This window comes from Cervus canadensis, chromosome 6, assembly GCF_019320065.1.
Source record: "Cervus canadensis isolate Bull #8, Minnesota chromosome 6, ASM1932006v1, whole genome shotgun sequence".
Classification (NCBI taxonomy): domain Eukaryota; kingdom Metazoa; phylum Chordata; class Mammalia; order Artiodactyla; family Cervidae; genus Cervus; species Cervus canadensis.
In genome coordinates, this window is record NC_057391.1 from 52,764,615 (window position 1) to 52,787,822 (window position 23,208).

Genomic DNA, 23,208 nt, shown 5'->3' on the forward strand with positions numbered 1-23,208 from the left:
GTGCTTCAACTGCCTGCCCTGTCTAACCACTTGGATAGTGCCTGACCTGATGACTCTCCTACATCCATTTTAGAACGGTCAGGGAATGGTGCTTTGGGTGGGGGGTGGGGCACATCCAAGCTTGTAGCCTATACCACCAGGTTGGGTTGAAGGTGCAATGATGAAATTTGCCAGAGCTTCTATCACCAGGGAGAATTCTGACAATACCCACCTCTCTAGCCAATGCTTTTAGGTAAGCAAATGAATCTGCTTCCATATAGTCTAGGTTCCTTTCAAACAAGTGATTTTCCCACTGGGTCTCAGGCTAAGTGAGACCTCATGCAAGTCTTTGAAGACTGGAATCTCAGTTTTCTGCAGCTTTCAGGTCCCTCAGACCAGCCCCATTGCTTTTCTAAGCCAGATGTTTTGGGGGCTTCTCTCTTCACTGCAGATCCTGGGGTTGGGGTGCCTGATGTGGAATATTAACCCCTCTCTCCTCCAGGGGAAGCACCTGTCTGGTGAAATCCCTCCCCATGTTTTGAGAGGCCAGGAGTGAGTCTTGATGTGATCCTTTTATCCCTTTTTGAAGAGAGCAGTTCATCTAGTTCTCAGATTCTTTTCAGAGGAAATAATCCATACATAGCTGTAGATCTGGTGTGTCTCTGGGAGGAAATGAGTTGTTAGACTCCTCATACAATTTTAATAGCTCACATTTACTGAACATTTTGGGGTGGGCTATGCTTCAGTTCAGTTCAGTTCAGTCGCTCAGTCGTGTCCGACTCTGCGACCCCATGAATTGCAGCACGCCAGGCCTCCCTGTCCATCACCAACTCCCTGAGTTTACTCAAACTCATGTCCATCAAGTCGGTGATGCCATCCAGCCATCTCATCCTCTGTCGTCCCCTTCTCCTCCTGCTCCCAACCCCTCCCAACATCAGGGTCTTTTCCAATGAGTCAACTCTTCGCATCAGGTGGCCAAAGTATTGGAGTTTGAGCTTCAACATCAGTCCTTCCAATGAATACCCAGGACTGATCTCCTTTAGGATGGACTGGTTGGATCTCCTTGCAGTCCAAGGGACTCTCCAGAGTCTTCTGTAATACCACAGTTCAAAAGCATCAATTCTTCGGTGCTCAGCTTTCTTCACACTTTACAAATAATTTCTTTTCTTTGCATAGTATACATCAAAGATAAACTCATATATCAATTCTATACAATGGGGAAAGAAAAAGAAAGCATTAATTTGTAGACAAAAATTTTATAGTTGAACAGAATCTGTAAGATAATTGGATCTATTAATTGAAACTAATTGCTGGAGTTTCTATTTTTTATTTTATTCAATTTATTTAAACTAAAACAAAACAAAAAATAGTTCACCCATTAACCATCTCTTACTTAATCTTAACAGCCATTTAAAGAGAGAGTTTCTATCCTCATTTTATAGGTAAGAAAAGCATGAATCTGTTTTATCTACTTCCATTCATTATGGCAGAAACAAAGGAAATCAACAGCAAGAATGTCACCACTTTTAAAAAATAATGATAAGCAAATAACTGATTTGATTTTAAAAAAGACACAAGTAGTATCATTATCCCAGCATTAATACTGTAAATATCTCTGTGCCCTTAATAGAGGATCACTTTGGAAGCAGTGGTTTGGGCTCCACTGGTAACACATTTTACTATCTAGGCTCCCAAAGCACACGTAGATGGGGTTTGTTGAGAGTCTGCTGTGTGCCAATCACTCGGCTAGCTCTGCATGTGATAGTTTACTCTCAAACACAGCTCTCTGAAGCAGCTATTATTTTCATCCCTATTTTACAGATGACAAAATACAACACTTGAGAAGGTAAGTACTTTGCTTAAAACTACCTAACTAGTGAATCATAGGACCAGTCTTGCAAGCTCAAACAGTTGAATTCAGCAACTTGTGCTTCTCACAATTATTTTATATTGCTGACCCTCTTCACCATTTTTTTTTTGTCCTCATCTTTGATAATGCAAGAGCCAAAGTTAATGGTCACTTTCAACCTTCCACTTTTAGATGTCTTTAGCAGTCTATGCATTCCCACCTACTCCCATGCTATAGAACTTGTTATCTTTGCATCAACTGCTAACCTATGTTGTGTGGTTCAAAGGGTAAAAGTGCTGTACTTTCTTGGAGCCTCAGTGTAGTGTATGCCCCGAGTGTTTCTGGGCATACAGGAGCTTTTGGCCAGATAAGTGGCCTTTTGAGTCAGAAAAGCTAACTGGGATGAACTCCCTAGTCAGAATATCAAGGTTTTTTATGCATTACATCGAAATCCTTCAGTGATTTTCTTGATCAAAAAAACAATTTAAGGATGATTTCACCTCTTTCAACAAAATTGTTAGCTCAACTGTCTAAAGCAGAGGTTTCTCAGCCTCAGCACTATTGGCATTTAGGGCTGGATAATTCTTTACTTGGTGGGGGCTTTCCTGTGAATTGTAGGGTTTATTTAGTAGCATCTCTGGACTCAGATGCTGGTAAAGTTATGACATCCAAAAATGTCTCCAGACATTGCTAAATGTTTCCCGGGGGGAGACAAAATTGCGCCCAGTCAAGAAATATTCATCTAAGGTAAAATCCTTCCTACATAAATTCCTAAACAAAAGTTTATAAGGTGTTATGTTGTTTTATTTATTTCAGAATAACACCGCTAACCTGACTTTAACATAAAGCTTACTCAGATTAAATTTACATCTACTAAGAGAGTAAGAGAAAGTAAACACACTATATTTTTCTTCTTTTTTCAACACTTAACTACTTTCTCTAAATTTTATATCCCAAGCCTCCAAGTTGTATTTCCCTCATAGACATCAAGTTCCAAATGCAAAAATTCACTTGCAAAACCATTATCTCCTTCTAAACATCCTACAGGAACCTCAAAAACAGTGTCCCACCCTGAACTCATTCTCTGTTTCCACAAATCTCCTCTTTGTTCCTCACTCCTAGGATAAAATTGGTTTCCAAATATTTTTTATTTGATTTCTTGAATGGCTCTCAAATCTGACCTTTGGCATCCCCGTTGTCCCTTCCTCAGTTCATAGGCATTTCCCATTTAAATTGCCACAGGAGCTCCTGACTGGTCCTTCTGCCTCCGGGCCATTGTCCACACTATTGCCCCAGTTAATTCTCTAAAACACAAATCGCATTCTTTCACTCCTTTGAAATTATTCCAAACACGTTAGCTAGTCTTTCAAAGACCTTCATAAAATAACCCTTGCTTTCTTCCATTTTAATATAATACATTAGTGAGGATTACATTTGCTCCTAGAATAACAGCACCAAAAGATTCTGAGCTACAAATTAAATAAAAAATATTACATAGTCTACTGCATTCAAGTAATGATTTGTGCATAGTGTAATGCTTGAGCCTTAGGTGCCTTTATTAGGAAAGTTGTGAACTTCTCTACACACTCTTAGGTGTGCCCAAAACTCAACCTATTTTCTCTATGGTAAGTTGCTTCATTGTGTCTGACTCTTTGAAACCCTATGGACTATAGCCTGCCAGACTCCTCTGTCCATGGGGATTCTCCAGGCAAGAATATTGGACTGGGTTGCCATGCCTTGCTCCAGGAGATCTTCCCGACCCAGAGATCGAAACCGCATCTCATGTCTCCTGCATTGGCAGGTGGATTCTTTAATACTAGCACCAACTGGGAAGCCCTATTTTCTCTATAAATGAATCTAATTTCTATTTTAGACTTTACCCTTTATTTTTCCACTTTTTCTTTTTTTTTATATTTTATTTATTTATTTCTTTTTTTAATTTATTTATTTTAATTGGAGGCTAATTACTTTACAGTATTGTAGTGGTTTGGCCATACATTGACATGAATCAGCCATGGGTGTACATATGTTCCCCATCCTAAGCCCCCTCCCACCTCCCTCCCCATCCCATCTCTCTGGGTCATCCCAGTGCACCACGCCTGAGCACCCTGTCTCATGCATCAAACCTGGACTGGTGGTCTGTTTCACATATGATAATATTATGTTTCAGTGCTATTCTCTCAAATCATCCCACCCTCGCCTTCTCCCACGGAGTCCAAAAGACTGTTCTTTACATCTGTGTCTCTTTTGCTGTCTCGCATATGGGGTCATCGTTACCATCCTTCTAAATTCCATATGTATGCATTAGTATACTGTATTGATGTTTTTCTTTATGACTTACTTCACTCTGTATAATAGGCTCCAGATTCATCCAACTCATCAGAACTGATTCAAATGTATTCTTTTTAATGGCTGAGTAATATTCCATTGTGTATATGTACCACAGCTTTCTTATCCATTCATCTGCCACTGGACATGTAGGTTGCTTCCATGTCCTGGCTATTGTAAATAGTGCTGTAATAGACACTGGGGTACATGTGTCTCTTTCAATTCTGGTTTCCTCGGTGTGTATGCCCAGCAGTGGGATTACTGGGTCATATGGCAGTTCTATTCCCAGTTTTTTAAAGAATCTCCACTCTGTTCTCCATAGTGGCTGTACTAGTTTGCATTCCCACCAACAGTGTAAGAGGGTTCCCTTTTCTCCACACCCTCTCCAGCATTTATTGTTTCTAAATTTTGAGGGCTTAAGTAGGTCACATAGTTTTTAGGGCAGAGTATGACATTTTCTTGACCCAGATAACGACAATGGTGTGATCACTCACCTAGAGCAGATATCCTGGAATGCAAAGTCAAGTGGGCCTTAGGAAGCACCACTACGAACAAAGCTAGTGAAGGTGATGGAATTCCTGCTAAGCTATTTCCAGTCCTCAAAGATGATGCTGTGAAAGTGCTGCACTCAATATGCCAGCAAATTTGAAAAACTCAGCAGTGGCCACAGGACTGGAAAAGGTCAGTTTTCATTCCAATCCCAAAGAAGGCAATGCCAAAGAACGTTCAAACTACCACACAATTGCACTCATTTCACATGCTATCAAAGTAATGCTCAAAATTCTCCAAGCAAGGCTTCAACAGTATGTGAACCATGAACCGTGAACTTCTCGATATTCAAGTTGGATTTACAAAAGCCAGAGGAACCAGAGATCAAATTGCCAACAACTGTTGGATAATAGAAAAAGCAAGATAATTCCAGAAAAACATTTACTTCTGCTTTATTTATTATACCAAAGTCTTTGACTGCGTAGATCACAACAAACTGTGGAAAATTATTCAAGAAATGGGAATACCAGATCACCTGACCTGCCTTCTGAGAAATACGCATGCAGGTTAAGAAGCAACAGTTAGAACCAAGCATGGAAGAACAGACTGGTCCCAAATTGGGAAAAAGAGTATGTCAAGGCTGTATATTGTCACTCTGCTTATTTAACTTAAATACAGAGTGCATCATGTCAAACGCTGGGCTGGATGAAGTACAAGCTGGAATCAAGATTGCCGGGAGAAATATCAATAACCTCAGATTCGGAGATGACACCTTCCTTATGGCAGAAAGTGAAGAGGAACTAAAGAGCCTCTTCATGAAAGTGAAAGAAGAGAGTGAAAAAGCTGGTTTAAAACTCAACATTCAGAAAACTGAGATCATGGCATCCAGCCCATCACTTCATGGCAAATAGATGGGGAAACAATGACAGACTATTTTCTTGGGCTCCAAAATCACTGCAGATTGTGACTGTGGCCATGAAATTAAGAGATACTTGCTCCTTTATAAGGAAAGTTATTTCAAACCTAGACAGCAAATTAAAAAGCAGAGACATTACTTTGCCAACAAAGGCCCATCTAGTCAAAGCTATGGTTTTTCCAGTAGTCATGTAATGAATATCAGAGTTGGACTATAAAGAAAGCTGAGCACTGAAGAATTGATGCTTTTGAACTGTGGTATTGGAGAAGATTCTTGAGAGCCACTTGGACCACCAGGAGATCAAATCAGTCAATCCTAAAGGAGATCAATCCTGAATATTCACTGGAAGGACTGATGCTGAAGCTGAAACCCAATACTTTGGCCACCTGCTGAGAAGAAGTGACTAACTGAAAAAAACCCTGATGCTGAGAAAGACTGAAGGCAGGAGGAAAAGAGGATGACAAAGAATGAGATGTTTGGATGGCATCACTGATTTGATGGACATGAGTTTGAGCAAGCTCTGGGAGTTGATGATGGACAGGGAAGCCTGGCATGGTGCAGTCCATGGGGTCACAAAGAGTCGGACATGACTGGGCAACTGAATTGAACTGAAGACATATTTGAGGATCAGAGGAATTGCTATTTAACGGTTATGCATGAGGCAGCCAGTATAAATGAGGAATATTCCAGGTAAATGGAGATATATGATCACCTTTGGCTTAAGTAATATTAGTCTAGTAACAGAGGGGTGTGAGTGTTTGGAGAGTGTTTAGTCATCATCTCTCCATGCTGGATGTTTAGATATTATATCCAGATACACAGTGTCCAGGATAAAAAAAAAATTCTGCCTTACTCTATCTGGTTTTTGGTCATCTGTCCACTCATATCTCAGCTGCTTTTGCTCTCCTTTTTAATAATAGATATCTCTGATTTGGCTTATTTTCAGGTCCCCTCTAAGCCCTGCTGAAAGTGAAAGTTGCTCAGTCGTATCCGACTCTCTGCGACTCCGTGAACTATACGGTCCATGGAATTCTCCAGGCCAGAATACTGGAGTGGGTAGTCCTTCCTTTCTCCAGCGGATCTTCCCAACCCAGGAATCGAACCCAGGTCTCCCACACTGCAGGTGGATTCTTTACCAGCTGAGCCACAAAGGAAACCCTGCTGAGGTGGACAGAAAAGATTTGAATCTATTGCTCTTCACTGGAACATGATTATGGCTATCTAGGACATTTCTACTCAAGCATGTCTATGCCATGCTACATTCTGTGATATTCTGTGAACATGCAGTCCTCCTGAGTTCCACCCAGAAAACAGCTCTCCACAGTTCTTGAATGCTGAATTCTCTCAAGTTTTTATTCCCCACCCCACCCCTAACTAGGATGCAGATTATGCATGAGACATAGGATTGCTTTTTAGGAATCCATCTGTGTCTACGTTATTTGTTGTCTGCTCTTTTCCCTTCCCATGTAATCTTCATCTCTTCCACGATGAGAGAGCCTGACGTATCTATTTTCTTAGATTTGTTATTTGTGACATAAACATTTTACCCTGGTATTATAGGGCTAAGCATTTTAAAATGCAAAAGCTTTTTGAAACTTTAAAAGTATTTTCTTTGCTCAGGTGTCTTGTCATCTTTCCCCTAAGACAATAAATGATGCTAACAATAGGGTGAAAAGCAAACGTTTTTGGAAATTCTAAAAAGCAATACAACTCAAATCCTTGACAAGTATAAAAGCATATTCAATTTTTTCACCTACTACAGGCATATGAATTCTAGATTAGAAGAAAAGAATATGGGAACTGTGATGGTTAATTTTATGTCAACTCAGCTAGGCAATGGTGACAGTTATTTGGTCAAATATCAGTCTAGGTCTTGCTGTGAAGGTATTTTTTGTTGTTGTTCAGTAGCTAAGTCACATCTGACTCTTTGTGACCCCATGGACTGCAGCACACCAGGCTTCCCTGTCCTTCACTATCTCCTGGAGTTTGCTCAAATTCAAGTCCATTGAGTTGGTGATGGTGTCTAACCATAACCACTGGAGGAGGGAATGGCAAACCACTCCAGTATTCTTGCCATGAGAACCCCACGAACAGTATGAAAAGGTATTTTTTAGATATGATTAATTTTGGAAGACTCAAAGCTGATTAACGTCAGTGAGTACCATTTAATCATTGAAGGCTTTAAGAAAAAAGTCAGGTTTCCCAAAGTAGAAGGAATTACCCTTAAAACTGAAAAATAGAAATACTGTCTGAGTACCAGCTTGCTACCCTACCATACAAACTTCAGACTTCCCAGAACCAACTCCCACAATTTCATGAGCCAATTGCTTAAATCTCTCTATCTCCATCTCTATCTATCTTATTGGTTCTGTTGCTCTACAGAATCCTAACTAGTACAGGAGTAAAAATGAAGTTTTATTGAATTCTATACATGAGTATACCTGAATTGTTACAATAGCGCATGGTGATCAGCAAACTTTTCAATGGTGATAAAGAGAGTTAATGAAGTCTGTTTAGAAATCTGTCTTGGTAGGACTTAAGGGATAAGGGGTGATTCATAGTGTCAGAAATCTGCTAAAAGATAAAGGAGAAAAAAAATTTTTCAAGAAAGCTTCTGTGGGCAGTCACTGCAACTAGACTGGCTAGGTCTAATTAAAAATTAAATGCTAAAAATGGGCAAAATAAGGAGAGATATCACTAATTCTAAGACTTGAGCACACAAAGTAAAAAAGACAGAAGAGAAGAGCACAAATTAGAAAGAGCTGCCAAGTTTCAGTTTCTCAATTATTTGGCTTGAGAATGGGGCTATCAATCTGAAAATCATTGCTTTCCCCCCTGCCAAGAAGGAGGGCCTGAGACACTGATGGTAAAAGGGCTAGAATTTTCCTTGCAGTAATGGTGAGAATTCCATAGGGTACCATTATTTGCTTGGTTGAACAATAGCTGATGAAGAAGAGTTCAATGATACGAGTTCAAAGTTATGGGCACATCACTCTAGTGGCCTCTTACAGAAACTTGAAGGACAGAAAGCTAATTGACACAGGTGGATACCAGAATTGGCCGAGCCAGGGAATTCAGGGTCCAAATGATTGTTCTAAAGGTAGATTTCAAAATTAAATGAAAACCTGAAGATGTGCCATTACATGGTATCTTCTACCAATGAAATATGCATGTTTCCAATGATAATGGCTGCACTGTCAGAAGAGAACAGCACTTACATTACAGGTTTTAAAAGAAAAATATTACACCATAGTAATTTAACTTCTTGTGGTCTAATTTTACTTATGGTTCCCCCATGGAAATTCTTTCCTTGCTGTTGACCTTGACTATACTAAGAAAAATAGTCATCTTTCTACTTTAAAACCTTGTCAGCAAATATTTTCCTGTCTTGTTCTAGGCCACTCTCTATTATAAAGCAAAAAAACAGCAAAATATGAACAAAGTATATCAATAACAAGGCCATTTACACTGCTATCCTCACTATTATAAACAATAGCTATAATTTCTAAGCTGTTCAACAGTGAGTCCACACCAATAAGTGGAAACATTTTTTATAAGTGCTGTATAATAATATTTGACACATATAGCACCTTTTATCTGTTAGAATCCTAAAGTGCCCTGTGGAGTATCCTGGGATCACTTCATCTACTAAAGACGCACAACAGTCTCAGGAGTACAAAGTGGCAGCCCTCCCCTACATGTAACACTCCACAGTACTGTTATTCTTGCGGAGAGGGCAAAAGGAAACACGTTTTACTCTTCTATCTAGCCTCTCCTGAAATTACCTGGCTTCCACTCTAGTTGCATGCATACAGTCATGGCCCCAGAAGGTAAACTCCTCTATTTCTTCCTTTTCTGCTTCCATGGGAAGGCTGATTCTTGAACAACTGTGGGTTGTTCAAACCTTATTTAAGCTGTGATTTGTTCTGACTGCCCTTTATTTATAAAAGAATTTGTGGAAATTAATTAAAACCCAATATTAGTAGAAATGTCTCAACTTGAACCACTTTTAAAAATTAAAGTTCAGTTGATTTACAAATGTTGTGTTATTTTCTGGTGTACAGCAAAGTGATTCAGTTATATATCTACATATATTCTTTTTCAGATTCTTTTCCATTATCAGTTATTACAAGATATTTAATATAGTTCTCTGTGCTATACAGTAGGACATTGTTGCTTATCTATATGGTAGTGTCTGTCTTTTAAGCCCAAATTCCTAGTTTATCCTTCCCACCCTCTTCTCCTTTGGTAACTAAGTTTGTTTTCTATGTCTGAGTCTGTTTCTGTTTTGTAAATAAGTTTATTTGTATCACTGCTTTTGTATTCCAAATACAAGTGATATATGGTATTTGTCTTTCTCTGTCTGACTTACTTCACTTAGTATGATCATCTCTAGGTCCATGTCACTGCAAATGGCATTATTTCATTCTTTTCATTGCACTGTATACCTATTCATCTGCCATTGGACACATAGGTTACTTCCATGTCTCAGCTATTGTAAATAGTGGGGTGCGTGTATCTTCTCAAATTAGGGCTTTCATCTTTTCTGGATAAAAGAGAGAGATTGATGGATCATATGGTAACTCTATTTTTAGTTATCTAAGGAACCTTCATAATATTCTCCATAGTGGCTGCACCAATTTACATTCCCACAGGCAGTGTAGGAGAGTTCCCTTTCCTCCACATCCTCTGCAGAATTTATTATTTGTAGACTTTTTGATGATGGCCAATCTGGCTAGTGTGAGGTGACACCTCATTGCAGTTTTTATTTGCATTTTTCTAATAATTAGCAATGTGCAGAATCTTGTACCTTTTGGTCATCTATATGTCTTCTTTGGAGAAACATCTATTTAAATCTGTCCATTTTTGTTTGGGTTGCTTGTCTGTTTGTTTAATACTAGTTGTATGAGTTGTTGGTATATTTTGGAAATTAATCCTTTGTAGGCCACCTCACTTGCAAACATATTGTTCCATGCCATAGGTTATCTTTTTTGTTTCACGGTTTCCTTTTTGTGTGTAAAAGCTTCTAAGTTTGATTAGGTCCCATTTATTTATTTTGCTTTCATTTCTATAGGCTTTGGAGATTGCACTAAGAAAATATCACTACGATTTATGTCAGAAAATGTTTTGCCTATGTTGAAGCGTTTTTGATATCCCTTTTGCTACTTTCTAGCTGTAGATTTGGGGCAGGTTTCTTAATTTCTTTCAGATTTATTTTTGAAAATGGAGATGCTAATAACTAGTCCAAAATGAGCTTATAAATTTACAATGACTAGTAGAGTAGTCAGGACAGTGTAGACACAAGATGAAAGTGTTTTTCTTCATTTATACAATATATGTCTTTAGGAAACAGTAAGTCTGCTGATTAAATCAAGGTTCGGGAGCTATAGAGTGAGGGCTCTAATAGACAAGTTAACTTTAGTAATGGAGTCATGCATTTGATTTAATTATCTTTGGGTGTGTCAGTTACTTGATGCCTCCAATTAGCCCTGTCTACTAAAAGGAAAAATATAATAACCCCTACTCTTCTCACTAAAGATGTAGGATAAATTGAATAGTGTTTGTAGTATACAGTTCTGCTTCCATAGAAAATGGTGCTGTGTAAAGATAATACAACATTACTATGGTTGTGATATTGACCAAAACCAAGCTAGAAGTTAATGAGTGTAAGGAAAAAATTTATGGAATATATGTTAAAGTAAACATATGAAAATCAGTACAAATGCTATCTTATAATGATCCTTCATCATTCCCCACTCTTCCCTGTAAAGTTCAGAGAAATATAGAAAACCAATAGAGGGTGGGCCACCTGGTTTTTCTAGACTATATAAGATATTCATTTAGCAAATATTTATTAACTCATTCTTCAAAGTATGGCAATATTTCATTCTCAGATCAAACAAAAACATATTCAGTTTTACTAGAATTCCTTGATACCTACAATGGGCCAAGTGCTATGCTTAGTCTCAGTACTAATAAGCTAGAAAGATGAAAAAAAACTTCATCCTCCAAGAAAGGTATCCATAGCTATTTCATAAAAGGTATAACATAATTGCAGCTCTGGAATTGGCTGATTGTTTAGAAAACAGTTCCACCATTTACATATGATTTTCTCTGAATTCTCTGTTTCCTCATACTTAATGCGTAGAGATATTTTAAGCATGCAGTAAGTTTACGTGAGCAAGTGCTTTCCATAGGACCTGTTGTATGGTATTTGCTCAATATATATTAACTTTAAAAATGGTAAAATTTTTATTATTATTATTTACTAGTAATTGGGAGTATAATGAATTTAGAACTGTGACTCAACTTGGAGTGATTTTGCCCTCCAAGGACATTTTGTCATTGTTGTCGTTCAATCACTAAGTCCTGTCTTACTCTTTGCGGCCTTTGGCGATACCTTAAGATACTTTGGTTGTCAAACTTGGTAGGATGGAATAGGGAAGGAGAGAGAGTATCTGATGGGTAGAGAGAGGTCAGGGGTGCTATTAAACATTCTTCTCTAAACAGAGCAGTCCCTCACAACAAAGAATAATCCAGCCTAAAATGTTACTAGTTGCAATCTATAGAAACCCTGATTTATTAAAGAAAAGTATCATATCTATTATCTATCTATCATCTACCAATATTTCCATTCATACATCAATGAAAATTGGTTTTGATCAACTGAATTAATTTAGTTGCTATTAGTTTGATTGAAAAAAAATAAAACCTACATTTCTAAGGTGAACTTCAGAGTAGGTGTGAATCATAGAGGGTGAGAACAGAACATAGGATCCAGAAAAAAATATTGGTACCGTTGGTGAGCAAAAGCTGAAGTCCATTACTATTAAAACACTAAACATAGGGACTCTCTGGTGGTCCAGGGGCTAAGACTCCATGCTCCCATGGAGCCCAGGGGGGCCCAGGTTATCCCTGGTCAGGGAACTAAATCCCATATGCTACAACTAAAGATCCAGCATGCTGCAATGAAGATCAATGATACTGTGGGCTGGAACTAAGACCTGGCACAGCCTAAATAAATAGATAAATATTTTTTAAAAAGCACTAAACACAGAAACCATGGTATTGCTATTGAAAATTTTAACAATATTAGTGACACTTGCTACTCTGTCAATGAAGGGAGAATAGGGAAACAAGAAAAGAAAAGAAAAAAACAGTCAAAACAGAGGCTACAAGGCCAATGAAGCGCATATAGAGAGTGACATGTTTCAAACCCAGCCTCCAGAACCTGCTGCTTAACTAAAGGGAAAATGAGACAATCTGAAGTACAATAGAAGGAATTTCTGGTCAGTCTCCTGGGGGCAACGAGCCTTCTATTCAAGTAAATAACTTTTTTATGATACAGAGAGTGAGGAGGATGTAACAGTACAATCAGTCCACCGGGCAGATAGTAGGTAGAGAGGCTGAGACAACTGGTAGATGAATGTTTGGTCTTGGGAGGGCAGGAAAGAGAAGCAGCCAGAAGCCAAAGGGAACACAGCACGTCTAACCTGGAAAGGAGTGAGTGCACAGAGCGGGGCAGGGTCCCTGGATTGTGCTTTCTGTAACTGCAGTGAAGAAAGTTGCAGAAAAGAAAAGGAATGGACTAGGGTAAGGAGTACTGAGCAAAGGAGAATCAATCTATCTTAGAAGGATTTGTAGCCAGAGCCCAGAGCTCTAGTAATATCAAACATGGATACTGAATTAATATAGAGAAACTTGCTAAGTGCAGTTAGAATACAGAGATAGGAAGGATCATCCCAACTGTCTGAGACAGCAGGACAGAGACTCTGAAATATTCTAGCTCAGAGACAACCCATTCACTGTGCTTTTGGCAGAGATGATAGTAAAGCTTAGCAGGTTTGATTATAAATAGTTTTCATAGTTACATTTCACAAGATTATTCAATGCAGCAAATATGAGCCTCCACTATATCCTTAGATACAGGTCCCAGGATTTAATTTAGAGTCAGGGTCTAGTGAAATGGGATACAGTAGTGGTGGTGGCATAGAGGAGGGCATAGGAAGACAGGCAGAAGTAACTTAATAACTTCAAGGTATATTTTCTAAAGAAAGAAAAATTAAATTCTACTGGGGGAACTGTGAAAAGTATCACAAAGGAGGTGACATTTGAGCTAAACTTTTATTCTCCTATGTGATGAAGACAATCTAAAGCAAATCTGTTTTTGATTACAGCTTAGTCTTAGCACTTTAACAAGTTAGTAAGTACAATGTGAATGGAGCCTAAATTCACAATCTGGGACTTAGAATTCTGAAGAGAGAGAAATTATTAGTATAATGCAAAGTTACCCAAATCTGGACAAATCTGGCAATTATCCTGAATGATTCTACGTTAAGAGAAGAAAATGTCAGGCTAAGGAGTTATTACAGAAATGGGTATAGATGGGCAACCATGGACTTTCCTCATCAGGATGTAGCTCTCCACTTAGATCCCTGTTAGAAGACGGCAGAGAAGCTATTGGCAGGCCCTCTAGTAGCAACTAGGATAAGGGAAGAGATAAAAAAATCTGTACAAAGGATCTGCAACTTTTGCAATCTGAGGCCACTTAATATAGAGGCAAAATAAAACTTTCATGCCTAAAAATCTTATTCCATTTTATAAGTTATTAATTAATTAATGCTCATAAGTAAAGATTCTGAGTCATAGCAGAAGGTTTAAATATTGGGCAGTAATTCCTGTTTAAATGCTAAGATAATATATATTTTAGACATATAGGTAAAAGTTTTTTTTTTTTTCCAGTTCCACCTGTAAGGTGTTTGAAAATTGCTAGTCCATCCTAACAACAAGTAAAAAACTAAACAGACTGAAAAATCAACAACTCTTCTTGGATCCATAAGAGAGGGAAGAAACCAGGGCAAACTTCTGAGATTGGAGAAATAGACAGGCAAGTGCAGGGAGTCACAGCTGACCAGAGCAGAAACTTAGGAGTGGAAACTGCCAGGAGAACCTGTACCGGGAAGGAAAACTTGAACTATAATTGACAAATTGCCGGAGGCTCAGTATGGATGATTCTGAGAGTTAAAAACTCTAGGGGGGACCCAGTCATAGTGCATGGCCCACAATATTGTCAGATTTACCTGTAGGAGATTGCCCAGATTCCCACAGTATATCAGAGAGATTCCCTCATGGCTCTGGCAGGGAGAGGGGGGAAAGGAACCATATTTAAATACACCAGAGCATTCTATTCTCTAAGAAGCCCTGCTCCTAAGAGAAAGAAATTTACCAGAGCCTAGTCTGCTGGATCATTATGAGAGCCTAACAGACCTGGGGGGAAAAAATTACACAACTCCAGCCCACTTTAGCCATCCTGTCCCACTTAAGGTGGGAAAAGGAAAAACAAACAAACAAAACAAAACTGAGACCTACCTGTGAAGTTCACAGTCCAGAGACACAGGCTCATTTAAAGACTCAGACCTAATTATAAGACTAAAGAATGCCTTCCTATCACCACAACTCACCATCACATTGATAAAGGTCTGTTTACAGGAATTTCTTTGACCTGGTACATCATGTTCAGCTATCAAAACAATTACAAGTCATATCAAAAGGAAAAAATGCACAGTTTGAAGAGACAGAGCAAGCATCAGAATCAGACATGGCAGAGATATCAAAATTATCAGACCAGGAATTTAAAACAACTGTGATTAAAATGCTAAGGACTCTAATAAAGTAGATAGCATGCAAGAACAGATGCATAATATAAGCAGAGAGATGGAAATTCTAACAAAAAACCAAAGGGGGGAGAAAAAGAGATAAAAAATAAAACCACTGTAACAGAACTGAACAATGCCTTTGATGGGCTTATTAGTAGACTGGATATGATTGAAAACAAGAATATCTGAGCTAGGGAATATAGCAATAGAATCCTTGAAAACTGAAAAGCAAAGAAAACAAATAGTGAAAAAAAGAACAGAACAGAATATCCAAGGACTACAGAATAACTAAAGGTAAAACATATGTATAATGAAAATACCAGAAGGAGAAGGAGAAGAAAGATTGAAAGGTCCCCATATGGCATATAAGACTCTCAGGTCTGCTCTTCCATAGATCATTGTCTATGTACTTTCTTTTTTGCTTTTTTTCTGTTTGGCAAATCTCTACTCATTTTTAACATTTGGCTCTGGACAGTTTCTCTCCCATTCCTCTTCACTTCCCTAGTCACTTCAGTCCTGTCCGATTCTTTGCAGCCCTGTGGACAATAGCCCACCAGGTTCCTCTGTCCATGGGAGTCTCCAGGCAAGAATGCTGGAGAGGGTAGCCATTCCCTTCTTCAGGGGATCTTCCCAACCCAGGGATCTAATCTGGGCCTCTTATATCTCCTGCATTGGCAGGCGGGTTCTTTACCACTAGCGCCACCTGGGAAGCCCCCTCTCTTCCCTATACTGGTCTATATTTCTCAGTCACCAGCCATATTACACTCTGTGTGTGTGTGTGTGTCTGTGTGTGTTTTCCTTCCCCTTGCCTGCCTTCCTGGAGGGAAACTTAGTGCATCTTAGATGCCAGTGTTTGGCACAGGGTAGGCAGTCACTGTTTACTGGGCCAGTGGATGGGTGGAGTAGAAAATATGCTACTGATTATGTCTCTCAGCTCCACACCCACCCGCTTTTACCTTGCTTTGCCTCTGCCTAAAGCAGAGGATGCAAGCTATCTTCCAGAGGCTCATTGTTAGATGTGTCCAACAGGGGGCACCAGAGAGAAACTGCAAGGCTTCTGCGGGGAGTGGGGGCTTGCTCCACACTTTCTGTGGGTCTCCTGTTCCTGACTGCAGCATTCCAGGAAATGCTTGCATGTTCTGTAGCAGTAGCTGTATCTTGGCAGTTTCCCCCTTCTTTGAAATACCAGAAGCACAACATCCCTTAAAACCACAGCACCAGCCCAGCAGTTTCCCCTCTTCAAAGACCTGAGTTTCAGCTCAAGAGTCTCTTCCACCAGTCCTCCGAGTTAGAACAATTTAACCTCTTCCCTTGGTGCCTTCAACCCAAGGCTTGAAGCTGAAGTTGCTACTTCCTAACACCTCAAGAGTTCCCTTTGGCCTTTTCAGTTCTGGAAACCTAATTAAGTCTTTATATTAAATTCTTTCTGCTAAGACAGCTAGTGTGGCTCTGCCTCTTGCCTGGAGCCAGGTGAAGCTGCAGTGTGCCCACCCTCAGCATATCCACACCTGTTCCAGGTGTGACCCTGGACTGGATTTCTGCTCACTGTCGGCTGCACAGATGCATCCTGGGACAGTCTCTCAGGTTCTATACCAAAACCTTCCATGTATTAAATAAGCTAGCAGTATCTCTACATGGGCCTCGGTGGAAAGGAAGGACCAGCTTTCAGCCGTTCCAGGCATGGCTTTTTTCCCTGCCTTCTATTTTGCTCCACTCTCCATCCCAAAGGACCCACACTCATTTTATTTTCATTCAAGAGCCCAAAGTACCCTCTGTCCTCACCCAGTCTAAACAAGAGCCTTTCAGTACCCTATAATCACAAAATCTTTACATTTTTTGAGAATTTTCTCTCATATGTATCAAGCATTGAGGAGGGACACTGATAATATTACCTAGCATTTATTAAGTATTTATCATAAAACTCAGAGATTCTCTCTTCATCCTCAAAACAATCATATTTTATAGATGAGGAAACTGAGACCTAGACAGGTACAATGATTTGCTCCGAGTCATGAACAAAACCAAGCCTTCCAGGTGGCAGAGAGGTAAAGAATCCTGCCATTGCAGAAGATGTGGGCAACATGGGTTCAATCCCTGGGTCAGGAAGATCCCCTGGAGGAAGAAATGGCAACCGGCTCCAGCATTCTTGCCTGGAGAATTCCATGGACAGAGGGGCCTGGCAGGCTACAGTCCATGGGGTCACAAAGAGCTGGAAAAGACTGAGCAACTGAGCACTCATATATACATGAACAAAACCAAGATTTGGCCCCAGGATGATTGACCTTTTGCTTCCTTAATGACCATTAGAGCAACATTAACTGGGGAATATTTCAGTTGTTTTTCAAATGATGATGGGGCTGAGGTCTTAACTAGGATTATGTTTGGGGTATGTATGTGTGAGCCTGTATATTAGCTCTAGATTTTAAAGGGCATAAATATTTAGAATTTGGGGAAGAAAATCAACTGTGAGGCTTTTCTGCAGCACACTGTAAAACCTGAGGTCAAAAATGGGGGAAGGGAGGTATGTCATAGAAAAAATATATATAACTGCCCATTTCTCTTGGCAGTACTTGGATGATTGCTGGCTTCTTGGCATTAATCATCTGTCAGAAATTACCTTCTCCACACCTGACACCCCTACCTTGACAATTTTTGCCTCCTTGCTCATGAGTGATGGGATGATGGTTAGGCCCTATCCATCATGCATTTTGATCAGACTGTCATTCCTGGTGACTCAAATCTCCTGCCTGGGACTAGGCCCCAAAGATGTCAGCCCCAAAGTGAAATCTTGTGATGGTTGGGTAGATGGTTCTGGGAGCCAGATTGATGGCGATCAGAGTTTGCTGTATGTCAGCTCCAAGTTGCCTGCTGTGACACATGAGTTGTGTGCTCATATAAAACCCAGAGACAAGATGGCCCAGGCCTACCTCTTTAGCATAAGAATGAGTCTAATTGGATAGGTGCTCAGCTATGCTACATCTGGGTCTTGGACATGTCAGAGAAGGACAGAATTCTAAACTAGTAAGAAGGCAGAGTTTCCATGTTAACTTAACAAATGACTCAGACACCTATGGATGCCAACTTGGAAATGAGAGAATAAGAAATGTAAGAGATGATTTCTAGGGGTCTGAAGAACAAAGAACCCTGAAGCAGAAAGATTGGGAAAGTAAAATCACAAAGATTTAAAAGTGAACTCAGATTTTAGGAGAAGTAATAGTTTACAGATAACATTATATACTCTGGATAATTAACTTAGTTATTCAAAGTCAGTAAAATCTTTCTCTAATGGGGATGCTCAAAGGCCTTTTTAAAAAAACATTTATAAGTGCCCCGATCTTTTATCAGCATTAGATACTACTGATACTCCTCCTTGAAATGTTCTTCTCCTCTTTATCATCTACTACTTAATAAACTAGACCCACCTAAAATGCCTTTTCCTGTCCTAAATTCTTATCAGGTCATCCTTACTCAAATTTATTTTGTACCTTTGGTCTATATTGTATCACTCATGTACTGTATTTTCATACTATACTGAGTATGTTTTGTTAGAACAGCAGGTTGTATAAATCTGTTATCTGCATGTAACATTAGTTGTGTTTGTGTCATCTTTCTCCGAGTTGATGAGGAGGCCTTTGAGATTAGGGTTATGTCTTATCCGTTTGGGATACCCTAGTACTTAGCAGTAGTGTATGCTCTGGGAATGTTTATTGTTGTTGTTCAGTCAGTCAGTCATGTCCGACTCTTTGTGACCCTATGGACTGAAGCATGCCAGGCCTCCCTGTCCATCACCAACTCCTGGAGCTTGTTCAAACTCATGTCCATCGAGTCGGTGATGCCATCCAACCATCTCATCCTCCATTGTCCCTTTCTCCTTCTGCCCTCTATCTTTTCCCACATCAGCCTCAGGGTCTTTCCCAATGAGTCAGTTGTTTGCATCAGATGGCCGAATTATTGGGGTTTCAGGTTCATAATCAGTCCTTCCAATGAATATTCAGGGTTTATTTCCTTCTGGATTGACTGGTTTGATCTCCTTCCAGACCAAGGGACTCTCAAGGGAATGTTTATTGATTGGAGATAATTATGTGCCAAGGACAACGTCCTCTGATAACACCTAGCATGGTGTTAGGTACCCAGAAGTTAAGTAAGAGGTTATGGACAGGTTCAGGTAGAGACTGATGTCTTGTATAGGACTGTGATAGCAAGCTTCTGTAGGACACATTCTCCACCTCTGTCTAGATACACAGATGCCATTTCTATACTTGAAGCCACAGAGTACAGCAAATTGAAAACATTTCTTGGGTCTCTCTCAATAAATTCTGCAGTTGAAATGGTATCTGTTGCAAATGCCATTTATAAGAGCCAATAATAATACAAGAGCTTGATGTTGACAGCAGAAAAATGTGTGAACTTTCCCAGTGTGCTGTATTTACTATAATCTTGAGTAAATTCCATTCTTTTTTCCCTTACTCTTTCTACTCAAACTCTCTCGTTTACAGAATAATTTCTTTGGAATATTGCCCAGATTCTTGTTTTAGTTCTTAGAGCTGTCCTTAACCTAAGTGCATCATTTTTATTTTTATTTTTTTTTACTTTTCCAATGCTTACCACCAATCTCTTGTTGATTCATTCTATTCACTCCCTCACTCATGCATTCATTCAATGCTTATTAAGCACTGGCTCTTGCCTCTGACTCTCCTAGTTTTATTCTTTACTAGCTATGTGACTTTGGCCTTCTCTGTGACTCAATTTCTTTCTCTATAAAACAGGGATAATAACAGCGCCTGCATTATATGGTTATTATGTAGACTAAATAGTTGTGTACGTGTGTGTTTTGTGTATGTTATGTAACACTTAGAGTAATACCTCCACAGTCTAAGGATTCATTATTTTTATCTTCAGAGAGCTAAACCAAACACACTGGGAAGAAAATCCTAAGTCTCCAGAGCATCTTTTTCCCTCCTTTGAATAAAAAATGTATGTGAACAACACATTAATATCCCTCAGATACAATTTGTATCACAAGGCTTTCCTCACAAAGCTTCTCCAGCAGCAAAGAGAGAAAAACCTTAAGGTGGAGAGCTGCCTACTGTGAAAATCCAGAGAGCTCAGCACAAATGCGGTTTCCATGGAACATTTGCTCATTTATTGATCTGGCAAACTGTCCATGTCAGATAATTCACAAGTTCCTCTGTCTGTAATTGTGATTCCTTGCTAGGTTACAGGAATAGAAAACCTGAGATGCAGAAGGCTGCAAAGAGACAAAATAAAAGATCCAAAAAAATGAGCAGATGTTGAAGCCAGCATTCCCAAACTCAGTCCTGATGTATTCTTAGAATATTGTGTAAGGAAAGAGGATCCAATGGTCAAAATATTTGGGAAACCTTAAATTTAGCACATTAGCATTCCCAATATTACTGCCTTCTATTCCAGGTTGAATCATTTCTTGTGGTGCTATAACCCCTACTTAGATGCTCTGCCTCTCACTTTCCTTCCCCTTCTAGTCCAGACTTTCTACTCTTGGCAGAAGAATCTTCCTAAGACACAGACCTGACCACACCACTCTGTTTGAAACTGTTGGTAGTTCCTCATTACCTATAGCATAAAATCCAGATGTTTTAGCATGACTCACAAAGCTCTACAGGATATGGGTCTCAAACTATATTTCCAATCTCCCTCTCCAAACAGACCTTGCTGTCTCTGCTTGGAATGACATTTTCATGTTCATATGTGCAAGCTCATTTAATAATCATGAGAGTACTATGAAGTATATACTACATGACCCCATTTAACAGTTGAGAAAGCTGAGGTGAAGAATTGTTAAATAATTTTCAGAGGTTACACATGTCATAAAGTCATTTATTTTAAATACAGACAGTCTAGCTCTGAACCAGTGCCTTTAAATCGTAGGCTTCCCCGCATCTGAGAAGTTGACAGAGATCTATTCCTATTGATTTAGCTCAAGTTAAGCTTCTTTCTAACCAAATATACTCTATTCCTCTTCCCAGAAGAATGAACAAATGATCCTATTATATTTTCTTCCACCAAGTATATATTTTTGCATACACATTATAATTTCTTAGCATCTTCAATTGCAATCCTTATTTAGCTATGCACCTCACAGTACTGTGAGTTCCTTATGAATAGAGATTTTTTACAAATATCCTGACATCCATCCTTTATCCTTAATGGCCAGGCACAACACCTGGTGTGTGTTAGGCACTTAAATCTTTATGACGGTGAATTAAAATGAATCTGCTTGAAGGAAATGTGAGGCCATGCTGATGGCTTGGTTATGATTTCTGTCCAACAATTCCCATACACACAACTGATAAATGTAAACCCCTTGTCAAAAATGACAGTATCTGCTAAGCTATGTGTTGCAAGCAAGTGTTTCTGAACTATAATTGTCACAGCAGGGTTTAGAAATGGAACTCAAAAGTCCTTTTTTTTTTTTTTTGGCTGCATGTGGGATCTCAGTTCCCTGACCAGGAGTTGACCCATGCCCCCTGCATTGGAAGCATGGAGTCTTAACCACTGGACCACCAGGGAAGTCCTCAAAGTACTTTCGAGAGAGAGTCCACCTAAGTCAAGAACTCCTTCCCCTGAAATGGCCTTGGAAAAATCAATTTGGCTTCCTGTCTGCAATTTCTTGGTCACTTTTAACGGATGTAGGTATACTTGGTACGGACAGTAGCTCTTCCACAGTCCTTTCAATATTAGAATCAATCCTAAGCCCCTGGATCTGGCTCCCACTCAGTGTTTCACGTCACAGGAAGAGCTCTGCAACAGTCCAGAGGGTACGACTCACCCATACTTTTCGTATTTACTGAGTACCTCTTATGCAGCGGGCTCTGCATTCAGGCTAAGGGCACAGAAGTGGACAAGACACAGCTATTGTCCTAAAATAAGCTCACAGTTTTATAGAAGGCTGGCAAAGAAGTCAATATTGTGGTATGTCACATTATGGAGCCATGTAACAGGCTGTTTTGAGAACAGGAAGGGGCTTCTCACTCTGTGAGGATTGACAGGCTGTCAACGTAGCTTTGCAGGAGAGGTGACATTTGGATTGGGATTTGGAAGTGCTAGGAGTTAATCGAAAAGAGAGAGCCTCAACTTCACTGTTAACTCTACCCCCCACATATCTCTTGAATGCATCCACTACCATTTCTTTTCTGGTCTTCCAGAATAGCCTCCTAAATCATTATTGCAACTACTTTCTGTCTTGTCTTTAATTCATTCATCACACAGATGCCAGATACATCTGTTAGAACCAAAAATCGAGCCATATCACAACTTTGCTTGAATACAACCAATAACCTCTAATTATGCTTGGAATAAAACTCCTTGTTGTGGGCTATAGGCTCTGCTTGATCTGAAATCTAGCTACTCCTTCATCCTCATGTCAAGCTGTGTCTCCCACCCTATCTTCAGTTACACTGGCCTTTATTCAATTCAGCAAACCTGAGAAAGCATTTCATCCTTTAGAACTTCATACATTGTTTCTTCTGTCTCGGAGTCTTTACCCTGGGTCTCTACCTGGCACATTCTAAATGCCACCACCTCATCCTTTCATCCCCTTTCCCTCTTTAATCTCTATGTCAACACTCCGGGGTTTATCCCCATTCTTACCACCTATCACAACCTATAATTATTTTATTTATGTTTATTTGCTTATTTTTGGTGGGGGAGAGAGTGCTATTTTTTTAGAGCATAAATTTTATGAGGCCTTGGATCCTATTACTTTGCTTATTGTTTATTCTTAGCCCTTGGCACAGTGTCTGGCACGCAGTATATAACCCCCAGTTTTACTGAATGAGTAAAGAAAGGCATGGAGGCTTGCAGACACAGAGTACTTAGGATCTATGCTAATTAATTATACTATATCTGCGGTGATGGATGGATGCATGAGTGTCAGGACATAAGACTGAAAGAGGCAGCAAAGATTAGATTGTGGAGTATCTCGTATGCCATTTGGAGTGATGGCGACGTCA